This window comes from Marmota monax, unplaced genomic scaffold (genome assembly GCF_021218885.2).
Source record: "Marmota monax isolate L192 unplaced genomic scaffold, Marmota_monax_Labrador192_F-V1.1 WCK01_AAM20220418_F8-fsc00131, whole genome shotgun sequence".
Classification (NCBI taxonomy): Eukaryota; Metazoa; Chordata; class Mammalia; order Rodentia; family Sciuridae; genus Marmota; species Marmota monax.
This window is the reverse complement of record NW_026693141.1, coordinates 1,133,183-1,156,843: the sequence shown is the minus strand read 5'-3', so window position 1 is coordinate 1,156,843 and position 23,661 is coordinate 1,133,183. Positions and strand designations below refer to the sequence as shown.

Here is a 23,661-nt window from a genome sequence, read left to right as displayed (position 1 = left end):
TGCTTTTCGTAAATATAATCTTATTTAATCTTTGCAATAATCCTCTGAAGTGAATACTTTAAATCAAGGGAAACTAAGTGACTTCTCAGGGCACAGAGCAAGTTACTATCAGAGTTAGCAGTGAATCCCCACACTTTGCTCTCCTTGCCACACATCTTCCCTCAAGCATCTGGCTTACTGGGTATCAGACACTGAATGGCTGGCAGCTCAGGGTGTGCAGGGCCCTATGTGTCTCAAGGTTTAGTTGGGATGAGATGGTTTGGGGCAGGGACTAAAGAATAGGGGTGCAGGTGTGCTCTTCAGTGCAAGCAGTGCCAGAGGAAATAGGCAAGAGATGAGGCCAACTGGAGACAGCGTGCTGGCAAGACTGCTGTCCTATTACTGGCGAGGGTACTCAGTCACACAGGCTGGGCAGCAGGGATTTGGTTAATCTGAGGCACTGCAGCTTCCTCCTCCTGCTCAACTCTGACAACTGCCCTCCTATTTAATTATTTATCTATGTTCCAAAGTAGAACTCATTTTGATTCATCTCTGTATCTGAGAGCCCGTGTGCTCTGAAGCTTGGAGGTGGTTCCCCCATCCCAAGTTGAAGTATAATTTACAAATAAAAATTCTACATAGTTAAGGTGTAGAACGTGATGATTTGATATATATATACATTGTGAAACGATTACCACAATCAAGCTAATTAGTACATGCATTGCTTCATATACTTACTCTTTGAAGCTTTGAGTTTTAGAGCTTTGCAGGACTTGTACAGCTTCTAATAAAGACAGAAGTGTGCATGCTCCCTTTGCTGAAATGGATTCAGTCCATCCTAGTTTTCATGGAGAGGCTCATTTGTAAGTCCCTTTGGTTGATTTGAAAACATTTATCTCTCCTGTGCCCTGCATTCTCTCTACCCAAACCAACAAAACTCAACCCCTGGAACTTGCCTTGTTATAGTGTAGTATTGGGCTCCCAGACAGCCACACACCACCTATCAGTGACCTTGGGCACTATAATAGAGGATTCTGCCACTTATGGAAGCTGCTACTACTCAGTCCAGGCATTGCCAGGCTCCAGGGATCCACTAGGAGTAATTAAGCCAGTAGGCTCTGGAGCCAGACTGCTTGAGTTCAAGTTGTGGCTCTGCCACTTACTACCTGGGTAGCCTTGGGAAAATTTCCTACCCCCTCTGCCTCAGTTTTTTGCTTTGAAAAATGGCAATAATAGCACCTTCTTCACAAGATTATTGAAAGGACTAAGTAAACTATTGTAAATTTCTAATATGTGTCCTATGAATGCTCTCTGAAGTAGTGATCAGCACTCAGCTAACATGCTGTATTGTCATTGTCATCATTGACCTTAACCTTTTCAGAGCATACAGAACCTTCTGCCCCTTCCCACTGAGGGCAGTATCCCAACCTCCTCTTTCAGCGGCCTGACCAGTGCAGGTCAGGTCTCCTTAGAAGCTGTTAAACTTTTCCTGTGGGGAAAAAAAAAAGATGATTATTCTTTCACATGGAGTCAGGGAAGGAGAATAATGTATTTGGGGGGTTTCCCCCAGCCATTTCTTTATTGGCTATAACAGAATTAGTCTCTCAAATTTTCCTGCCATATTCACTTAAAAGTGACATTTAGGATGACCCGTAGAATAACAGTGGAATACCTTCATCACTTCCTTAAACCTGCAAAGACCAATTTTTCGATGCCTCAGAAGTGGGCATGCATATTTAAAAAGACTAGGTCTTTCAGCAGAACCCTGAGCAAATGCATATTGATTCACTTAATTAAAGGAAGATTATAACGTGTGCACTGCACTCCGTGTGTTCTCTTGACTACTGTATGCTTCCAAGGGCTGTTTAAAGCATGTGTGCTAATGGCCTTCTCTTTTAGCCCTGCATGCATTTGACATTATTTCATCAATTTGGTAATCAGATAATCACCAAGAATACAGAAGGTGAAAAATAAGAATTTTCTTTTATAAGTTAAAATACTATAAACTGTCTTTAGTAAGAGTTCTATGTGGAATATGATTCAAAGAGATTCTTCCTTTTTTTCAAATTTTATTTTATTTTAAGAGCAAGGGTTCTTTAGCTTTTTTATCCTTCTGATCAAACTTCTTGGCTTGGATAGGGGTCATAGAATTGTGAAGATTTGACTGGGCCATTTATTTGGGAGACCTCCAGTGTTCACATCTTTAGATCATTCCTTTTGGACCAGATTCCACAGAGGAAGATTCTCTAAACTGCTTTCTGGAGACTAAAGCCTGGCTGCCAACCTCAAATGCAAACAAAGTGGCAGTGGGCTGGTGATTCTTGTCATCCAATATGTGTCAATTCACCTAATGCCCACGTTTTTCTCTCGCCCTTAATTATTCATGCCACTGCCTAGTCCAGAGACCCTCTATTTTATTCTTTCCAGAGAATAAACCTTCAGGTTTTTGTTAGAGTGGGGAGGAGATCTGGAGGTCTGACTACTGAAATCGACCAATAAGCAATCCTTTTTTTTTTTATTGGTTGTTCAAAACATTACAAAACTCTTGACATATCATATTTCATACATTAGGTTCAAGTGGATTATGAACTCCCATTTTTACCCCAAATACAGATTGCAGAATCACATCGGTTACACATCCACATTTTTACATAATGCCATATTAGTAACTGTTGTATTCTACTACCTTTTATTAGCCACTTTTATTAGCCCTTTTGCTCCTGCATCAGATATGCCTGGAGCTGATAGGAATTTGAAGTGGGTTGCTTTTCAACTTTCCCAACTACTGCCATAGGATTCTGTTTTCTGGAGTCTAATTTAGAGTCGCTTGCCACTGTAATCTACTTTCCAGCTTCCAAAATTGGCTTGTTTTTGTTTTCTCCCTCCTGTTCTCCTTACCCTTGTAGGTTTACGTCTTAGAAAAGAAAGAATCTCTTTTACTGTCATTTCAGCAGGTATTTGTGTGACAGAGAATCTATCTGCATGTTCAGTCAGCTTTCTTTACCTGGAAGTAAACTCTTTGCTCATTGCATCTCTCTATTCCTCATACCTGTGCCTTTACTCAGAGCTGTGCCCTGCCATTCACTACAGGCATCTGAGGAGAAATATGTGCTGGGAGCCATTAGCCAAGTAGGTATGACAATTTCCTTGCCAGCATACCCCATGTTGCAGTGACATTGAATGTAATGACCTTGCTCAAGGACCAAGGCAGATTAGGGTGTTCCCGGTTTTAAGATAATCGTGTTTAGGGCGTTCCCGGTTTAGGTTCCAGGTTTAAGGTTTAAGATTATTCCTGCTGGGAATAGGGCGTATCCTGCTGCCTGAGTTCCCCTTGAGTTCTCACGGGATTTAGACAGTATATTTTGGGAGATAGAAGCCCAGTGGAGGTGGATTTGGGCAGAGAACGTGGATTTGGGCAGAGAACGTGGATTTCCCCAGAACGTGATTGTAGACGGCTGGTGTGAGTTCGGGAATAAAGAGTTGCTGTTTGAATCTACAAGCTGTGTGGTGGCTCGTGATTGTGTGCCCAGCCAGACTGCGGCATTTGTGCCCAGCCAGACTGCGGCAAATATGTCCCTTTCTTCTCTTCCTACCCATGCTATTGAGGTCCAGTTTCTCCACTTAACACCCCATAAAGGCCCAGCTTATTTCTTGGTGTGTCTGAGAAACCATTCTAAGCATCCCAGGCCGTAATGAAGAGCATCCATATATATGTCATGTGTGTGACTGAGTTTTTGCATATTCATTTTTTCCTTCATCTTTCAGAACCCTAAAACTCAATTACATTTTCTTCATGCTAGTGCCTTGTCTGATAATTTGTGATGGAAGTGGCAATATGATCAATTGAAAAGAGCAGCCTTGAATAGGACAGCCTGGGGGCCGATCTGGGCTCCACCACTTTCCAGCTATGTTTTCATGGACATTTAACTTAACCTTTCTGCAGCTCTCTGTCTTCATCTGTAAATGAGCTGTGTGAGGACTGCATGACATGAAGCCTGTGGCCCTGCTCGGTGTAACCTGTGGCATAGAGGAGGTGTTGAATACAAATTCTATCTCCTTGGCACAGAGCTTCCTTGATAGTAGAGCTCAAGAAATATTCAGTAAATGATTTTTTCTGGAAAAAAGAGCTTAGTAGAGATTCTTCATTAGACATAGTTACTGTACTTTGTCCAAGCTGTGTCACATCAGTTGTGGCACAACTAACGTCCATAGAATGTTATGGCAGGAAATTCTTAGGGCACCAGGGGAGCAGAAACAGTGTTCAATAAAACTGAAAAGGCCTCAGTCTCAGTATTGGCTTTACCAGAGTCAACCTGAGGCTTATAGCTGTGCTTCCTGTTTACAATTATAAAAGTGAGAACTGTGTTAACTAACTTCCAATTCAGTCCACAGCTTGCCACTTGGGATCTGGAAGCTAGCTGATTCTTTGACCTAAGGCACTCTGCTATGTAGAGTTGCCAGTTATAATTATATGTTCAGGTGTCAATTAGCAAAACAGCCCATTATTTGGCAGTTTGGAGTAATGAGATGGATCTTGCCCTAATCTTTCAATTCGACAAGCATTTGATAAGTGCTTTGTACATAAAATTCTATATTGTACATACCTAGTAAAAATTACACAAAGAGCTGGAGGTCAGAAATTTAAATGTGCATTCCTTTGTGAACTCATGAATTTTCCAAGAGAATCTTAAGCAATAATGAAAAATGTAGAATGTTCTCTATTTAAAAAATATTTTTTTCTTTCATACACACCCTTTGTATTCAAGTGATAAGAGTTTAAAAGACTTCATGGAAAAGATATCATGAAAATCCATTTAGTGTAACCATTTAGTGGAAAAATATTTCTGAAAAATGATTGTAGTGGACTCTGCTGGACTCTGGGGAAACCTTGGTCAGTGAAACAGACCATCTTTTTCCAAAGGTTGCTAGTTGCTTGTGATATTTAATGACATCAGAGCTTTCCATGAGATTTTTATTAGTGCCACATCCAGCTTTATGCATAGATTGTCTTCATTAAATTCATTTGTTGCACTCTCTTTTTATCATTATGGCTTGAGCTGTGATTATTTCCCATGAATTAAAAGTTTCTGCAGGACACAGAAAGAAGATTCAAGACCTTGCTTAGGGAGTTGAGAGCATGGTAGCCTATAGCATAGTAGAGCACGAAGACTCAGCCATGCACTGGACTTACTTACCTTCTCAAACTTCCTTTTTCACACTTGACCTCTGTTCTACTCATTGGATTGGAGTGCATATTCTGTTTTTCATAAACTCTAGCGTTCTTTTTTTGTCACTCTCTTTCTGAATTTATTAGATTCAGAATGTGGTGAATCATTAGATCAAACATCCAGATTGTTATCTATCCATATATTTGAGAATGGATGTGTTTGGGTAGTCATACTCCTGAGGTTCCTGAGAGATGGTCTGATATTTTTAGGAATTTTGTGAGCTGATTAATAAACACAACCATTAATAAAAATAGATTCCATAATATTAAAAGCAAAGGTAAGAAATACTCAAATTCATCAGTTCTTAATTATTTTACTACATCTTACTATTATCCCTGCCCTTGAGTTAATTTCCATCCATTGTAGCAATACTATATATCACTATGTATGTTACTGTGCATCTCTTCCCAGCTCTGAGTTTGGTGGCATTACATTTACTGTTTAAAATTGGCCATGGTAGAACTATTTACATTACTAAAACCAGAAAACACTACAAATCGAACTTCTCCATCTCTCTGGAGAGCCAGTTATCAAACCGCCAGTCATGTTCTTTTCTTCTACTACTACCAGTTGCCAATGACCTTGAGCACCACAGTTACCGTTTATCTTCAAGATGGCCAATTCTCCCACTAAGGTAGTCAAACCTGTCTTTTGCCCCAAAGCCTGAGTGAACAGATTTCTACTCTGGATTCATGAGCACTCCTATACTGCTCCTCCTTCCTTCCTGTTTATCACCAATGAACCAGTCATTCATTTATCCTTTCCTTCTTCTATTTTTACTGTCAATTCCCTTGTCCTTCCTCCTCCTTCATATTCTTTCTCTACCAGTGATTAAGAGCAGGGCCTCTGAAGCCCACCTGACTGAATGGCTCAGAATCTGAATCCACCATTAACAGGTGGTATTACTTTTTCTGCCTTGGGTTTATTATGTGTGAGTTGGAGATAATAATAGTATTTACCTCACAATTTTTATGGGGCTTAAATGAATTAATGATTTTTAAATCACCTAGAACACTGCCTGGCACATAGTAAGCAATAGGCACATTTTTTTTTATTAAAATAAACACCTGTGACTGTTATGGTCTGCAAATGAGTGTCCCCTAAACACATTCCTGTGCTAATGTAGGAATGTGAAATGACTGCACTGGAGTGCTGGAACTTCACCATCCTAGTTTGAGTGAACTGTGTGGTACCTGTAGGCCTGTGGAGCGCGGGGGCTTACCCTGGAAGAGCATATCTTCTCCAGGTCCCCTTCCCCCATCCCACCCCCTCCCCCTCTGCTTCCTTGCTGCCATCAGTGGAGTGACTTTCCTCTGCCATGCCCTTTTGTAATGTGCTGCCTCACCTTGGCCCAGAGCAATGCAGTCGGCCATCTATGCACTGACACCTCTGAAACTGGAACCCCAGATAAACTCTTCCTCCTCTAGATTGTTCTTGTCAGGTGTCTTGGCCACTGCTACAAAAAACAGCTACCTAGTCCTTTCCTACAGGCTTATGTGGTAGTGTTCAAGACCAAGTAGTAGTAGAGGGATACATGAAAATAAACGAGGCCAAATTGCCTGGAGATGCACCTGAAAATGATAGCTCTAGGAAACTAGGGGAAAGGTGGGCGAAATAAACCAGAGGAGGGGTCCCAGCAGGGAGGGAGGTAAGAGAAAATAAAAACAGTAATATTTCAGAACAACCTACAAAAATTACAAAATATATAATAGAGACTTTTAATATTTTCTTTCAAACAAGAATACCAGGAAAATAAAGGCACATTTTTCTAACTGTATAGAAAATGTCCATTTTTATTTTAGCAATTAAATCAATTTCAGTCTTCATTCAAGACAGAAATTTGGTTGTCATATATTTAAGGTACTTAAGCTAAATCAAACATGTATTGAACAAGAGCCACAGAGACAGAGTGAGAAGAGTGTCCATATCTATAAAAAAAAACGCAGGCCCAGGAGCCAGAGTACTCGTTTGTTTGACCATCTGGAAATCTCTAGTGATCTAGGCACTTAATTTTACCCTCATTTTTAGAACAAAAGGGAGACAATAAAAGAAGAAAATGGGCAGCAGGGACATTGTACTTTTCATTTAAAAAAAATCTTAGTGATAAAAGGAGCAGAGAGTTTAAAAGAAAAAAATGAAAAACCATTAAAATGATTTGAATGCTCTGTCTATATTTTGTGGTGGGCTCTATTGTTTTCTGTTACATGGGAACTGTGGTAATTTTATGAATCATTAGAGTTTTCTTTCCAAATTATATCTGCATGTTCTTAAAGTGCCTCCTAAGTTACCCACAGTAAGAGGCTGTTGAACAATTTCATTTAATGCTTTTGAATTTTGTGCTAATTTTGCATTTTAAAAAATTTATACTTAACAACCCAGAGATAAAATCATGACAGCTGAGTCTTTGTGTATTTTATTTCTCCTCCTTTTTAAATCAGTGGAGGCTGTCTTTATTCTCATGTATAGTGACTATATGAAGCCCTTGTTTGGTATAATGATGGCTTCCCACTTAAAAGTAAGCACTCTCCCATACTATTCAAGGTTGAAGACAATCAGAATATTTGACCTTTGTCCACTGGCCTATGTCTCAGTAGGCATAGTGATCTGCAAAACATGAATTTTGTTACCTCTCCCTCATAGAACGATGGCCCACAAAGCTAGGCCACCAGCCTAGCATGTAGTCCACGAAAGCTGGTAGTGTATGCATGTGCATGGGAGGTATGAGCTGTGATTTCAAGTTTACTTTCTTTGGGGGACTGCCTTTGTTTTTTCTGATATTATTTTTCTCCTTTTTTATGTTAAAGCAGTCACAATTTTGTGAAAACAGTGACAATATAGGTGATCTTCTTGTTTTGGTTCAAGCATCTTAATAAGATTAAAGGTCATATCTATGCTGGTCTCCTTTTCCTTCTGGTTGGTGAAATCCTAAAGTCTGGAAGTAATTGTAGATTCTAAGTATTGGCTGTATCCTTCCCAAGGGCGTAGGTGTTTCCTGTGTGAAGAGATTGTCTTAGAAGAAAATACATCAAAGCTTCAATATTCTGATTTTTAACCACTAACTATTCTTGTACTTGAGAGAAAAGCTGCCTCCCTGGGCAGCATGTGGGTGGTTCTATTACTGTTCTTTCACACTAACTTTGGCAGGATGCCCTGGAGTTTAGTTCATTAGAATGCATTATAGGGATTTCCAATCTCATCTTGGCCTATCTCCTCATAAATAATGTGCCTCAATAACTAAAATCTAGGAAAGAAAAGTGTGGATGACTCATGTCTTGGAAAGATGAGCTAAAGCCCAAGTTTACTTTATGGTAGGCAGGCTACAGATGTCACCGTGGTTCATGAAGATTATCTCGCCCCTTGCCAACATAGATGCTTAACATCCCAAAGTCAGTGAGTATTAAAATGATGTTCAGAGCCCACTTCTCTTGTGGGCTTGTTTGATTTTGTGCCTGCCGTGCATTCTGTTTTGCTCAGCATGGAAAGAACATATAGAGCAGTTAACTTTATTCCTGGAATGAGCTAGAATGCTGGGTTTACAACTGCCAGTTTTTTTAAAAAAAAAAAAAAAAACAACTACTTTTTAAAAGTCATTAGTTCTCAGATGTTATCGTGCCTCCCAGTGTGAGGCGTATCTGAATTGTACCTCTACCCTTGAACAAATTCTCCCTTGCCTGTGCATTCTTGCATGCTGCTGGAGCATTCTCTCCCCCAAACAGTTCCATATGTTCTGTTTTACTGGAAGCCAAGCTCCCTGCTCATTCTCCTCCTCAGAGGACTCCAGATCTCACCTCTGAGGTGCATGAGTAACTGAGGCTGAAACAATTTGTAGGGAAACTTGTCAGCATAATTGATTATTATATGGCGTGAGCCACCAAAGACAGGTGAGCCAGCACAGAGCGGAACAAATGCGTATGTAGTGTGTATCTCCCACTGGGTCCAACTGGACTTCCTCCTCTGACATGTTGATTTATATTATTTGTAGCTCTTCCCTAATGAATCCTGCCCCACTGTGGGTCATTGCAGCCTCCTGGTGAGTAACCTGCTTCTATGAGCAAAAAGAATAGCAAAGGTTCTGCTCTGTGAATTTTTGCATTTGTTTGTTGGCTCTAATGGGAGTGGCTGAGGACATGTAATCTCTAAAAGGACAAAATAATCACATAAAATGCTGGAATAGTGTTGCCACATCAAGAAAGGGGCTGCTGTACTGCAGGTGCTTTGTGACATGACAGAAATCTGTTGAGGAGCATGAGAATTTTTGAATGTAAAGAAGTAACAGCATTTCCAATCACCTTTGGTGGCAGCTTGATGTTCTGATGTTCTTTGAAAACCTCTTTCTAAGTGTTATGCTTGTTCCTGGAAGCTGCTCTAAGTGTTAGACTTGCTATAAAATAGGGAGATAATGACTGCTCCACTTTCTCACAAGCTGTTAGGATACTGACTGAGATATTTGCAAAGTACTCTGAGTTCTCAGGAACAGGAAGAAGAGCATTACAAAACGCTATGGCAATGTTGTTAGCGGGGCATGGAAAATTATGCTAAGACACAATCTCAGAAACAAGTTTGAAGACAGGTCGGATTACTAATCTGAGCCTGTGCAGCTGTCCTGCATCCTTGTGGTCTGTCCTTTGGTCTTAGGTATCAGTTTGGTGTGATTCGAGGCCAGGGTTTCAGGAAAGCAAGAAGAGTTTGCCCACGCTGGCTCAAAACTGCCCAGGAGTAGACCATGGGCTGCTGGCCTGGAGTGGCCTCTGCCTCCAGAAGCCTGGTCAAACAGAACAGCCTGCTGATCCACCAGAAGGTTTGTTTCCTGTTCTGACTCTGTCTTGTCCACTGGCTGAGTTCCTCTCATCTCCCTTTCACTGACACATCTCAGGTGACCGTCTCTCTTCCCTCGCATATATTCCTTTCATAGCTATCCACAAACCTGATTTTGGTCTAACAACCCCACCATTGTAACTGTTGTCTTAAGGTGCAGTAAGCTTCTTCCTCTGTTAGTCCTTTTTCATCTTGACCTTGCTACACCAGACACCGTAGACTGCCTGGATAGCTAGAATGCATCACTTACGGTGTTTGTGTATTTACTAAAAGCAACAAAAATACTGACTAGGAAATGGACTCTGGGATCAGGCTGCTTAAGTTCCGATTCTCTATGTAACTATTACTTTCTAGTTGTGTGATCATGGACAACTTTTTCACCTCTTGGTACTTTTATTTTCTCAACTGTAAAACAGGGGTAACAATAGGAACTATTTTATAGAAATTTAAGTAAGACTTACAGTGAGTTAAATAAGATAATGCATATAAAGTACTTGGACCTATTATGCCACATTTTATTACAATCTCCTGTTTTGTTTATTTATCTAAACTATAAACATCAGGAGGCAGAAAATGTGTGTGTGTGTGTGTGGTGTGTGTGTGTGTGTGTGTGTGTGTGTGTGTAAACTGTTGTACTCTTATGTTCCCAAAGAAAAGCACAGTGGCAGGGCCAGGCACATAATGGATGCCACTCCAGTAAAAATTGGATGGATTGATGGATGAATGGTAGGTAGGCAGCTCATTTTAACATTCACATTTATATTACAATGTAAACTCTTTATGTTTATATCCAAAACTTGAGAAAGGAAACCATGGTTCTTGGGAATCTTACTTTGTTCAATCAAGATCAATAAGAGTTAGAATAAAGTTATCTTTAAATATCCATCTATTCTTTGTAACCTCATTTATCTTTGATCCTTTTAATTCCTTTTTACTTTTATACTACTTCTTGTTATTAATTTTCTTCTTTAAGTAAATTGCCTTTTTAAGAGAACTTGTATTGGTTTTGTTAAGGAAAAGAATTAAGGTTTTTTTTTTAAATGTGTATACCTAGCCTTTAACACATGGAATAATTTGGGGCTCTTTAAGCAGAAAGAGAACATTTAGAAATATACAACAGGGAAGTAAAATTCCCAGGAACAATGTTAGATGGAATAAATCCTCCCAGTTTCTTCTTTCTTCCCTGGGATTTCATGAGTGGTTGGTTTTGTTATTTAAAAGTCAGATACCCTTACACTATCCCTTTTCCTTGTAACTGCATCCTTTTTTTTTAAGTTAAAACTGCTGATGCAGTAAATATTTTATTACACTGATATTTTAATGAAGAATTTCATTTCCAAGTATGAAATATTTCAGGGAGTATGTAAAGACTATAAGCTGATAACAGTAGCCAAGGTTATCTATTTTTTCCCTGCTTAAGAAGGCTTGTGTAAATACTTAGACGCCTTGAAATTGTCACTTTAAAAAAAAAATGAAATGTCTTGCAGTGAGTTTTATGTCTACTTGACAGAAAACTCAAGATTGATTCATAGCCAGCCAATAATACACCACTCACCACTCAGGAAAAGAAAAATACATCAATTTATAAGAATAATGAAATGTTTTTATTTTCTATTATCTTGAAAATACTTAGAAATCAATTTATTTTACTTCTCTAAACTGACTTCTCACTTGTATCATGAAGGTCAAAGTCAAGGCACAGATATTCATTGTTCCAAATATCATGACCTATTGTTTATGTGCTATGTTAGGTCTATACCTGTGTACTTCCTGTGCTTTTCTTACTATCCCAATTGAGTAGTATAATACCTCTACCTACTCGCCTAAAGAAGAAAACAGCAGCACTGACTTTTCAATCTACACCTTTTGTTAAGTTGTCTCAGAAACAGCGAGAGATGCTCTGCCTTCTCCATCACACTCACTGGTCCTGACATATGCAACAGCAAATAAAGCAGATTTATGTGATGGCTGTACCTGTATTTCTATACTCTGGAATGTGTATACTTGCAAACAATCAACTCCAGAAGTGCTAAAAGGCCCTCAGAAATTAGGAATAGTATTTTTAGTATAAAAGAATTTTAAAACATCCAGTTATAAATAGCCCCTGTGCACACTGTTTGTTCCAGCAAGAAGTGCAGAGAGGTAGCAAATGGAAGGCACATTTTCCCAAGTTGAGGACCACTGCATTAAGCTAGAGATCATATAACAGCCAGGCCAATCAGGGGTTCTAATTGATGCCATCTCCTCTGACCAATATTAAATGTCATATGTTGGGAAAATAATCTGATGTTAGATGTAAACACAGCACTTTTGACTGGAGGAAAGGCAGGTGGGGTTTAACAACCCTTTCACGGAAAGTTCAAGAATAAAGGACAGCTTCAAGTCTCCTCTTCCTTTTCCAAGAAATCAATAAATACTTCACTCCATCAATTCCCTCCTTGGTATTTATAAGTTTATCGTAGCTAAATTCAGTTAACTGATCTTGGAGTGTCAGATTACTACTGACTAGGAATGCCCCCAACACTGCTGGTAAACATCTGGAAAAGAAAGTCCATTGTAGGAAAAGTTATCTAGTTATCCACTGATACTTTATTAGTAGCCTGAACATCCACCTTATATTAGGAATAAGAGTTTGTGAGATATGAGTCAGGGAACTAAGAGGTAGAGATCCAGACTGTTTATCCATAAGAGAATTTCCATAGGATGTTCTTTAGTTATAAGGATTAGATGTAGTCACTTTAGACCGGAGCCCGTTACAACAACTCTCTTTTACATGATCCCACTGAGAAAAGCAATGAGGTAGTCAGTAGATGCTACAATATGTATATTACACAAAGATGATTACTGTCCAATAATTTGCTGGCTGTCATCTCCTCTCAACATCCAAATGTGGATGGGAAGTATAGTTCTAAAGATGAATCTCCTTTACATTGGATTATTATCCAGTCTAGTTGATCCCTGCAATGTCATAAAGTCCCAATATGATCAAGGACTTCTTCAGTTATAAAATTAAGGACTAATTTCACATTGGTTTCAGGAAAGAAGCCAGAGTTGGCAACATGAATAAAGTCCTGCAGCATAGTGCTTCAAAACCTTTATGGTAAATCTTAGAACCCAAACCATCAAGCACAACTCAAGGAGTAACTGTAGCATCCATTCATGAAACCATTGTTCATATGACTAAGTTCCTCATAGAGTTGTGCAAGTTCCTTAGAAAAGGAAGGAGAAACCTTACTGAATAGATTACGCAGAGTTGGCAGATCCAGGTTAGCTCTCTTTGGTTTCTGCAGTGTTCTATCAGAAGTGAAAACTTTTAAACTGCTGTCTCAAAATACTCTGCTAAGTTGCTTGTTTTATCTTTTTAAATTTTCTTTGAAGGTGTTTCTTTTCAAACAAGAGCTGAAACTCTATTCTAGGCTTGAATCTTTTGGCTATGACTGCATTAGTCTCCTCTTCGTATTCTGAGAAAGCTCTTCATCAGCCTTTAAATTGAAAGCAGAATATTCACTTTCACTGTCAGAATGAGACCTTGGAACTATTAATCTTTCCTTAGACTACAAGGTGGCGTTGACAGAAATTCACTTTTGTCATTGTTCTTCAGCTGAACTTTGAAGCCGAATGGCCCTTGCTACTTTGAGGAATATTTATCATGATTTCAAAATCATTCTTCAAACTGAATTGAACACTATTTCTTGGTGTGTTTGCTGGTTCTTAAGACAATATAGGCATCTTCTCAGAGTGTTTTCTACTCTAAAGGGAAAAAAATAATATTCCCATCATTTGTAGTAGAACCATTTTTCAGGAATTAGTGGTGGAGGCTCTAGGGCATGGTGCCAGCATCAGCTAGCTCCCATGAAGAGCCCCAAGGCTGCATCACATGGTGACGGAGTGGGGGCGGGGGGAGGGAGCATGAGGCCCAGCTAGAAAGACCACATGGTGAGACAGGAAGCCCAAGCCCTCTTCCTTAGCTTCTGTCAAAGGTTGTTCTCTCCTCCCCTTCCTCTCCTTCTCCTCCTCCGCTCTTCTTCCTCCTCCTTTTTGTCTATAGCTCTGTTCTTTATTCTCTGTTAATCATCTTTACCTCATGTCCACTACTGTCCAAGCCATTCTAGTCTCCTGCCAGGTCCGTAGTCACCTCCTTGCCCTGAACTCTCCCTTCTTTAGACCATGCCCAATGTGCCTGCCCAGTTCATCTATGTTTAACACCCTTTTCCCAGGAGGGGGCACAGTAGGGGCTAGTAAAGATAACATTGACCTGGAAATCAGAAGGCCTGACTTATTTTTTCTTTCCCAATCTTATTTCCTTCATCCTTTCCCACCCCCCTCTGTTTTTGATTTTCTGTTTATCTCTGGTTTTCAGCAATTTGGCTATAGTGGACCTTGCTATTGTTTTTGTTGTCTTCTACTTGAGGTTTATTGAACTTCTGGAATCTGTGAGCTTGTATTTTTCATCCATTTTGGGAAGTTTGCGGCCATTCTATCTCCTTTCCTTCTCTTTGTCCTCTACCTTCTTTGGAAACTAAAGATGCGTGTGTATTAGATTACTTGACATTGTCCCACAGTTCACTAGCTGTTCTATTTTATCATCCATTTCTCTGTGTGTGTTTTAGTTTGAATAGTTTCTTTTGCTATGTTTTTCATTTCTCTTCTTATCATGTTCATATATTCCTTTACATTTTGAAGCATAGAATCACATTTATCATAACTATTTCAACCTTCTTTCTACTGATTTTATTATCTGTGTACTACTGGATCTCTTTTGATTAATTTTCTTTCCTCTTGGGTATTTTCCCATATTCTTCCATGCCAAGTAAATTTTGAGTGATGCAGAACATGTAATTTTATTTTTACATTGTTAAATGCTGAATTTTGTTATAGTCCTTTGAATGTTGCTGAACTCTGGAAACACATATAAATTTGGGGAGATTATTTTGATCATGCCATGCTTCTGAGCTTTGTCAGATTTTTCTAGAGCAGTCTTTAGTCTGAGACCAGTTTGAACCCCTTACTGTCACATTTCTTTTCTGAGGGTTTTGCCCGCACCGATTTGTTAGGAGGTTCTTCCACCCTAGCCAGGGGGACCATGGGCCATTCCTGAGCTGGGTGAACTCTGTAGACTGTTCTTCCTGCTTCTTTCAAACACTTCTCTCTGGCTCTAGTGGTTTCCTTGACGTAGATCAATACTCAGCTGAAGGGTTAAAGGGACCCTTCTGAAGAGCTCCAGGGTTGCCCGCACTGTCTCCTGCCTGCTCTCCTGTCTGTCTCTCTCTCTCTCTCATTCTTCCTCCCTCTTTCCCTCCCCCTCCTCCTGGCCATTTCCCTCTGCCCCTCCCTTTCACTTCATCACATCATCTTTGTCTCTCCCTCTATTTGTGCAGCTACCTCTTCTCCAGTATTTTTCCTCACAAAACTCTAGCTGCCTTCATCTCCTCCAACTTCAAATTCTGTCTCCTCGACTCAGCCAGTCTTCCAGGTTCTGTTTAGGTCCTTTCGTGAGAGTGATGCTGGGATGATGTCTGGATGAGGCCTATATCCCTCTGACCTCTACCCCATGTGTGGTTTTCTTTGTCTGATCATAAAGTAATCCATGTGGTATTAACTTTGGTACAAGGAATGTTCATTTCTCAGTCAAGTCTCTTGTTTGTTTCAGTACCAATGGCTAGCTTTTACCTGAACCCACTGTTTGGCTACAAGATGATTTTCTAATTCAGTTACATCTCCATGTATTAGCTGGCATTCTTAAAGTAGTCTTTTCCCTATTTGGTAATACGAAAATACAGTTTCTACTGAAAAGACCAAGCAAACACTCAATACTTTCTCTTTGCCCATTTTCAAAGGAGATTTGATTTGTCACCCCAAATTGTGACAAATAAGTCTTTTTCTGATTTTCTTTCTTCTTTGGATTTTCATGTGTTTTTCAGTAAACATAACCAATTCAGTATATTTTTTTTTCTTTTTGATGCTTTTATCATCAGCTTTGGCCAAAGGGAATTGAGAGACTTGGACTTTAGCTTTTGAAATATCATGATCTGAGCTATCTATCTATGCATGTTGCCAGATCCTTTAAGATTTGTATTTATTATGACTCTTTTTTTCAACTGGAGAACAAGGGTTGCTTTCAGCTCTAGAATTAGGACTCCAAGCTCCACTATCTCATACACTGCCTTGCTGCTCTCGAGGTGCAGGAGACCCTCAGCCTGCCTATCATTCAGGTTTTCCACAAACTGGTTCCTCTTCTCCAGTCAGCCCCAACTCCCCTGATTTCTCCGTGGGAATCCCTTCCTCCAGTCATATTTCTCTCCTGTTTGCTACACAAGACCAGCTCATCCCTTGTCCCTAGCCTTTGCCTGCACCCTTCTCTTGCCTGGAATACCTTGCCTCAGCTCTCCAAGCATCCAAACCTCACCCATCCTCCACATCCCAGACCAGCCTCCCCTACCTTTTTGCTTCTATTTCCTAAATTGTCTTTTTTGCACATATTTTCATCTGCTATTGGAATGTCACCTTTTTCTATTCTGAGTGATGTTAGCCTAACTAGATTAGCATCACCCCCAGAAAGAAGAGCCTATATTTTTTAACCAAGAATATTACTTGACACAAAAGAAGTACTGTAGCTGCTAATGTTACATAATCCATAAGTTTCCTAACATATAGTGCTTTCTATTTTGCTGAGTAGCAACTTTACGGTACTATTGAAAGACAGAGAGAGAGAGAGAGAATATATGTTGAGGATATTTTCTACTCTTTCCACTCTCTGGATTTTATTATATATCCAGGGGAATTGATAACTTAGCCGTAGCATTTCACTGATATAAATAGAAGTCAACAGACATTTCTTATTACCTAATATTATCCAGGGAAAGGAAGTTGCCCCATAGGAGCCCACAGTCTAATTGAGCATACTGTTGATGCTTTTTGTTTCATTCCCCTTTCCTGCTATTTTGTTTTGCTTTGTTTTGAAGATGAAATCACAAATCCCAAATAAGCTCATAGTCAGCTGTGCTTGTAAAATATGTTAGGCCTAGATTTTATTCAAACATAAGTGATTATCTACCCAAAATGCTTAAAAATACATTATCAGTAATTTATATCATATATATTTTCAAGTTTTTAACTGGCAAATGAACTTTATAATCACTTTTATGAATTCTAGGGCTGGAGATGTGGCTCATGGCAGAGTATTTGCTGGTGTGCGTGAGATCCTGGATTCAATCCCCAGTACCAGCAAAAAAGAAAAAAGAAACATGGATCCTAAAGGGATATACTTTTTTCTAAATATCCAAAATTTGACTTCATATTTTCTTTGTTTAAGCCTATATGTAAATTGTCCCTTACTCTTGAACCTGGTGAAAGAACCTCAGAATATTTTTTCATGTCTGCTATATAAGTATATTCATCTTTTCTGAGCAGTGGAACTTTGCAAGAGTACCTTCCTGCATTTGAAGTGGGTCACGTAATGACTAGTGTCATCAGATCAGTTTACTTTGTTGGATTTTCTTGCTGAAAAAGAAGGATATTCAAAATGTTCTAATATATATATATAATGTATTATAAAAGGACTTTCATTATTTCACTTCTGACGGCCTCTCAGCCTGCCCTTCAAGTTGATCTTTCTTTCTTTCTCTTTCGTCACACACAAACAGACAGACACACACACACACACACACACACACAGCCTTCAACCCAACCACAAAGAACGACTTGCAATTCTCTGAGTCCCATGCTATGTCACATTCACACTTTGCATCAACCTGAAGTACTTTTCTTTCATCTTTGTTCAGCCTGTAAATTGCTATTTATATTTTAGAACTCATTTCAATTGTGAATTTTTCCTTCTCACCATTTTCTCTAGCCTTCCACCATAGCCCCATTAACTCTTTTTTCTGTGCCTCTCCCGTATAATATACAGTTCCCATCATAGCACCGATATTTTATTGTCTTTATTTGTGAACCCATTTGTCTTTCCATCTAAGATTGTTGAAAGGCAGGAACTGTGTCTTGTTTGGCTTTGCATCTCCTAAAGTTTGTCTAATATTTGGCACAGAGACCATATTTAATTAATAAATCATTTTCTTCTCAATTAGTTATTTTCCTTCTGATCCTCTTTAGACTAGTTCTCAGCTGGTGGTCAGTGGTAGCATGGCCAGCAACACTGCTACATAGTCACAGTTTTAAATACTCCCTAAGTAAAAACCATTATGATAGGATACATACAGATGGAGTTCTGAAAAGTTTTTGAAAAGGTGCCTATTTGTACAATGGTTAGAGATGAGTTATTTAAAATTGAGGTTTAAATGCCCCTCCCACAGCCACTAGCCAGATGCCCTTCCTAGTCAGTCTCCCCTGGCTCCAGCAAAAATAACTCTATTCTGACTTCTGCCACCATAAACTCTCTTTGCCTTATTTTGAGCTTCACATAAATGGAATCTAATGGTATACATACTCTTTGGTGACTACTGGCTGCTTCAGCATTATGTCTGTGATGTTCATGCATGAGAATTTTTGTGTGCACCACTAGTTTGTTGTTTTGCATTGCTCTGCAATATCTAACGATATGGCTGTTTCAGAATTTTACTTTCTGTTCTATTGTCAACGGACATTTGAGTTATTTCCAGTTTTTAGCTTAGCCTTGAGATTTTCTTTGGGAACAAGACTATAGAGCATATCTTCAGTGATCTGCTTTTTATGCTTTTCTCCTCCTTCCTCTGACAGGTAATGGATTGCTCTTTACATAGAGAGTGCCTTTTATGTGCCTATTTCTATATAATTTTCCCTCTTTTAAGGAATCTTATGGAACAGTGGGGAGGCGATTAAAAGTACACAAAATATTATAACAAAGAAGTTAAAGGAACAGCTACCCAGTCAGGATTTTTTTTTTTTTTTTTTTTTTTGCTACTGGGGATCAAGCGTAGGGTCTCAAATATTTTAGGCAAGTGCTCTATCACTGAGCTACATCCCAGGCTAGAAGTTGAGCGTTCCTTTTTTTGGGGGAGGGGTGGGTGGACCTCGGATTGAACTCAGGGGCACTCAACCACTGAGCCACATCCCCAGCCCTATTTTGTATTTTATTTAGCAACTCAGTTGCTTAGTGCCTTGCTTTTGCTGAGGCTGGCTTTGAACTCTCGATCCTTCTGTCTCAGCCTCCCAAGCCACTGGGATTACAGTATGCACCACCACGCCTGGCACCAGTTTCTTTCTTGAAGAAGGTTCTTTCTTCCCCTTCAGGACCTGCCCCTTCCCAGGGGAGCCAGTATTCTGACTTCTCCAGAGATTTCTTTTGCCTGTTTTTAAACTACAATAATAATAAAATCTTACACTTATACTACTTATGTCTGATCACTTTTAACTAAGCATAAGTTCTGTATGACTCATCCCTGTCATTGTGTACATTTGTCCTTTATCATTGCTCTGCAGTATTCATTGAATGAATATACCACAATTTATTTGCTCACGCCTATTGATAGATCTGAAACTTGCTCTTCTTTTTGACCATTTTAAATAAAATTGTTATGAATGTGTGTATTCTTGTCCTTTGATGAATAGGAGCATACATTTCATTTCAGTGGGAGATATAATTTTTTGAAAGATGATTTAGTGGAATAGCAGTGGCAGTTCCTCAGGCACCAATTTCTGAACTTGTGGCCTTTTACCAACTGGTTCAGTAAAGAGCAGACCCATTCAGAACAGTTGAAACATCACACAAATCACAACATGGGCCAAAAAACAGAAAGCAGGTTTCCTTTCGGCCTCTGTCACGGTTGTGTTTGTAGGTATTTTCATTGTTTAGTAGCCAGTTACTATTTCTTGCTGATAGTAACTGGAAGGACAGTGTGGTATGATATGTTTTGCTAACTTGTAGTTGATTATGCTTCAATATACAACGGTTATTGTCATCATCAAGAATTTGTGACACCCCCTCATTCCACAACTTCCTCTGTGTATCATGGAGACACAGTGTGTGTACCTGAGGTAGTGAGTGGATTTTTATGACCATGTTTTCCTTCCAGTTCTTCTATAGCAGTTTCCCAGAATCCTAGGTTCTTTAATCATCTCTGAACCATCCCTGCACAGGAGCTAGAACAGCACACACAAAGACAGCATCCTTCAAACCTTGTTTGTTTTTCTAAATTGTGAGTTAATTTATATATCTTTAAATCTCTAATTAGCATATTTTGTTTTATGTATAAATGTGTTATAGAAACTAAGATAATTGGATGAAATTAAGTGTTTTGCAGAACTATCTAAGACCTTCAGCTACAATAAATGTTTAGTCCTTAGAACCTTGGGAATCAAGATGTGTTCATAACAGTAGTAAGTAGGCTATGGTCCACTTTACTCAGGTTTTTGACCCACTACTGAGCATTATAATTGTATTCCAAATTTATCTTTTCACCCTCTTCTGAATGTGCAGTGCATAACTTATTTAATAAACAATTAATGAGCACCTGCAGTGTGTTAGATACTTAGCTAGGGTAGAGTCACTGGTCAAAAAGAATTTACAGTGTAGTGGAAGAGACAGCCAAGTGAACCGGTGGTTACCATAGACCATTTAAAGACTAGGCTGAAATTATTTAGTCAGTAGGATATATAATTTTTTAAAAGATGATTTAGACTAGGCTGAAGCACAGAAGACTGGCATTTACGTTAGACCAAGCAACCCTTTGGTGAATCTTCAAGGATAAGAGTCATGAGGAAGGAAGACTGTTCCAGGTATAGAGATCAGGAGGCACAAAGGGACAGAAGCAGGGATTATCCTGGTGCAAGCAAGCAGCTGCTGGTGACTCAGTGTGGTTAGAGCAGGGGCTCAGTAGAGATGGAAGGAAGGCTAAACAGGTAGACAGGGCCAGAGCTTAAGAGGCCTGGAGTGTAGGACAGGGTGTGGGTCAAGAAGGAACAGACCTGATTTCTCCACTATGAAGAACACTGGTAGTAATACTTGTCAAGCATGTCATTGGTCTTTAGTGTCCTTGACAGAGCAATCAGGAAAGAGACATTTGCAAACCATGTTCTAGAACATTGTTCTAGTAGATGTAAAAATATGGGCCATGAGAAAAAAAATTATTTCAGTAGTTAAGGAGAAGATTGAATACTATATACACTTCTTCAAAATTCACAATGAGAGCATATTAAAGGTTTTCAAAGTCTTCTAGTAAAAGAACCACTTTAGTTTTAACTCACCATTTTTTTTTCGAGTTTTTTGAGCTTGGAGTCAATTTTCTATATTAATGTCATGCTGTAGAACCCCATTTTGACAAACAGAATGGACTGTGTCTCCACGGTCTGAACATCTTCATTCCCTGTTCTGTTTGTGTTGGTATGCTGGGGATGGCGCATGCCCTTCAAGTGTTCCACAATCAAGCTTCACCCTCGGTCCTCAGTGATTCCTCTTCAATGTGCAGGACCAAAGAGCTGGTTCTTATAGATTCACTTCTTAGATCACTTTGTATCCTTGTCATCAACTTTGGCTGTTTATTTTTCATAGCAACTTTTTTTAATCGCCTCACCTGTCCTTTTCTCCTCACTTTTTATGTCATGCTCAGACCATATGACCTGCTTTTAAGTTCCAAGAAATGTGAAGTGAGTTGTTGCTAAATAAATATCAATCGTTTGTAATGTATTTAATAGAAACTATAATGAATAAAGTCAAGATCTTACTTATTATAAAGTCCTTATATTCTGCATTGGCAAACCTCAAAATTAATAGAGTCATTATGATGCTAAAGTGATCAAATAAATAAAAACAGGATTGACTTTGTTAAAAATTTAATATTTTCAACATTTATCTGTCAGAGCCACTGATTTGGAAATTGTTATAAATTCTCAAAAAATGGGAACATTTTTTTTTCTCCTGTAAAAATCCCCATCATTTTGCAAACTGCAGTGTCATTTTCCTTGAAGAGAATGTAGTGATTGATTATCCAGAGTGCTGCCATGACAAGGTAAACCAACCAAATAGCTGGAAAATTGTATGTAATCATATAGCATCACCTAGGTGTGTGCTGAGCACAGCCATTAGAATTAAGCCATGCCATTCTGACCATTCCCTGCTGTACATCCTTCTCACCCCGCAAACATGAACCTCCAAGGAATGGGCAGAGATGCTTGCAGTCACCTCTGCCCCTACAGATGTCATCAGTGCAGTTCTTGTCACCCAGATGCACTGTGGTAAATACAGTGCAAACCTACTTCACAGCAAGAGATTTCAAAATGCAGAGACATCTGTATCAAACATCCCTCACATATATGACATTCAGAGAGATGTTCATTAACGTTCTTTTATTAGTAGTATAATCCCGAAGGTCCTGAGAAACTATAAACAAGGAGAGAAAGGAATCATGGGAGCTGAACAAAAAGGAAAGGAGAAAGATCCCTCCTGAGAATTCGGCAGTGTAGTCAGGAAGGCCACACATACCTGTGATGACTTGAGAACTATTACACTGTGATTCAGCAATGTCAAGGTAGTGTAATGATGAGCAAATTGAATACATGAGTCATGAGAGTGATCAAATTATCCTTGGTTATCAGAGTACTAAACTGAATCAGAAGAAAGGAAGGGGATACCCAAGCTACCCGAGACATGATTATCAATACTGTGATTGGGAATAGAACCAGGCTCTTTCTCTTAATAATTAGAGTAATCTCCCTGTGCTCATCTTCCCTGCAATGCTTTAGATATTAAATGGGCTCCGTTAGGATGGCTGACTCCTCTCTCCTTTATTAATTGCTGTCCACATGTTTTAGGATACCCTGTGTTCTGAATCAGGATGAGAATTTTAGATGTTTCTACGCATGGGGACATGTAGCCAGGCAGAATCAATTCCTGTCACTCACTCACAAATACAGAGGAATGGGATTATGGATCAGGGTGAAGCTGCAGTGCTTTAATCTTAAAATCAATACAGAAAAGGAAGTTGAACTTGTGGGGATTCTATAGAGACTGTAATTTGGTTTCCTAAGAGGTTTGCCTTACAGAATATAACTGTTCCTTTCTTCTCTCCTTCTAATTATTTTACTGAGAATGGAAAGGGGAGGGGAAGGGGGAAAAAGACAGAAACCTCTACAACCAAATCATCTTGAATAAGCATGCAAATGTAAGTCATAATTCAAGCTAATCCTCCTTTGTGTTGAGAAAAGCTATACACTTTTATCCATTCTTTATTAAAAAAAATTAGTCAAAACCCTGTATCCTATAGCCTGTATTTAAGCATAATAAAATGCCTTTGATTCCTTCATATGTCACTAGAAAAATGTTTTTAATGTTTACTTTTATGCCTAAGTCTACTATAGCCTATGTGATTTTACACAAATAAATATTCAACACACTTGTTATTGACCAAAGGATTCCAGGCTGCTAAGCATGTGATTAATATTTACTCCCATGTAATTCTGCTCCTTTTGAAAGAGACATGAACTAATGGTTTTAAAGACTCAGTCTTTTTCTTAATCAGAGATTTACAGCTAATTGAATATGCCTCTTTTCAGATATAACACTGATTTGTGGCACAGTACTATCTATCCTACTTTAAAGTGGGCTTATTATTTTTCCCTTTGGATAGTTCTTTAATTCAGTTTTAAAATATGTCTGAGTCTGTTTGGATCCTGTTCCTGTAGTGGTGACAATGATGTTGTTACAGTTTGG

At 39.0% G+C, this 23,661-nt stretch overlaps 1 protein-coding gene and 1 pseudogene across 1 annotated transcript in view; one reads left to right on the top strand and one right to left on the bottom strand.

Annotated features, from left to right (window-relative positions):
• The window catches only part of Exoc4 (exocyst complex component 4), a 782,534-nt gene that overhangs the window by 585,403 nt on the left and 173,470 nt on the right, over nucleotides 1–23,661 (top strand). The gene's annotated exons all lie outside the window — the stretch shown is intronic.
• Nucleotides 12,382–13,827, bottom strand: LOC124099830 (origin recognition complex subunit 2-like; annotated as a pseudogene).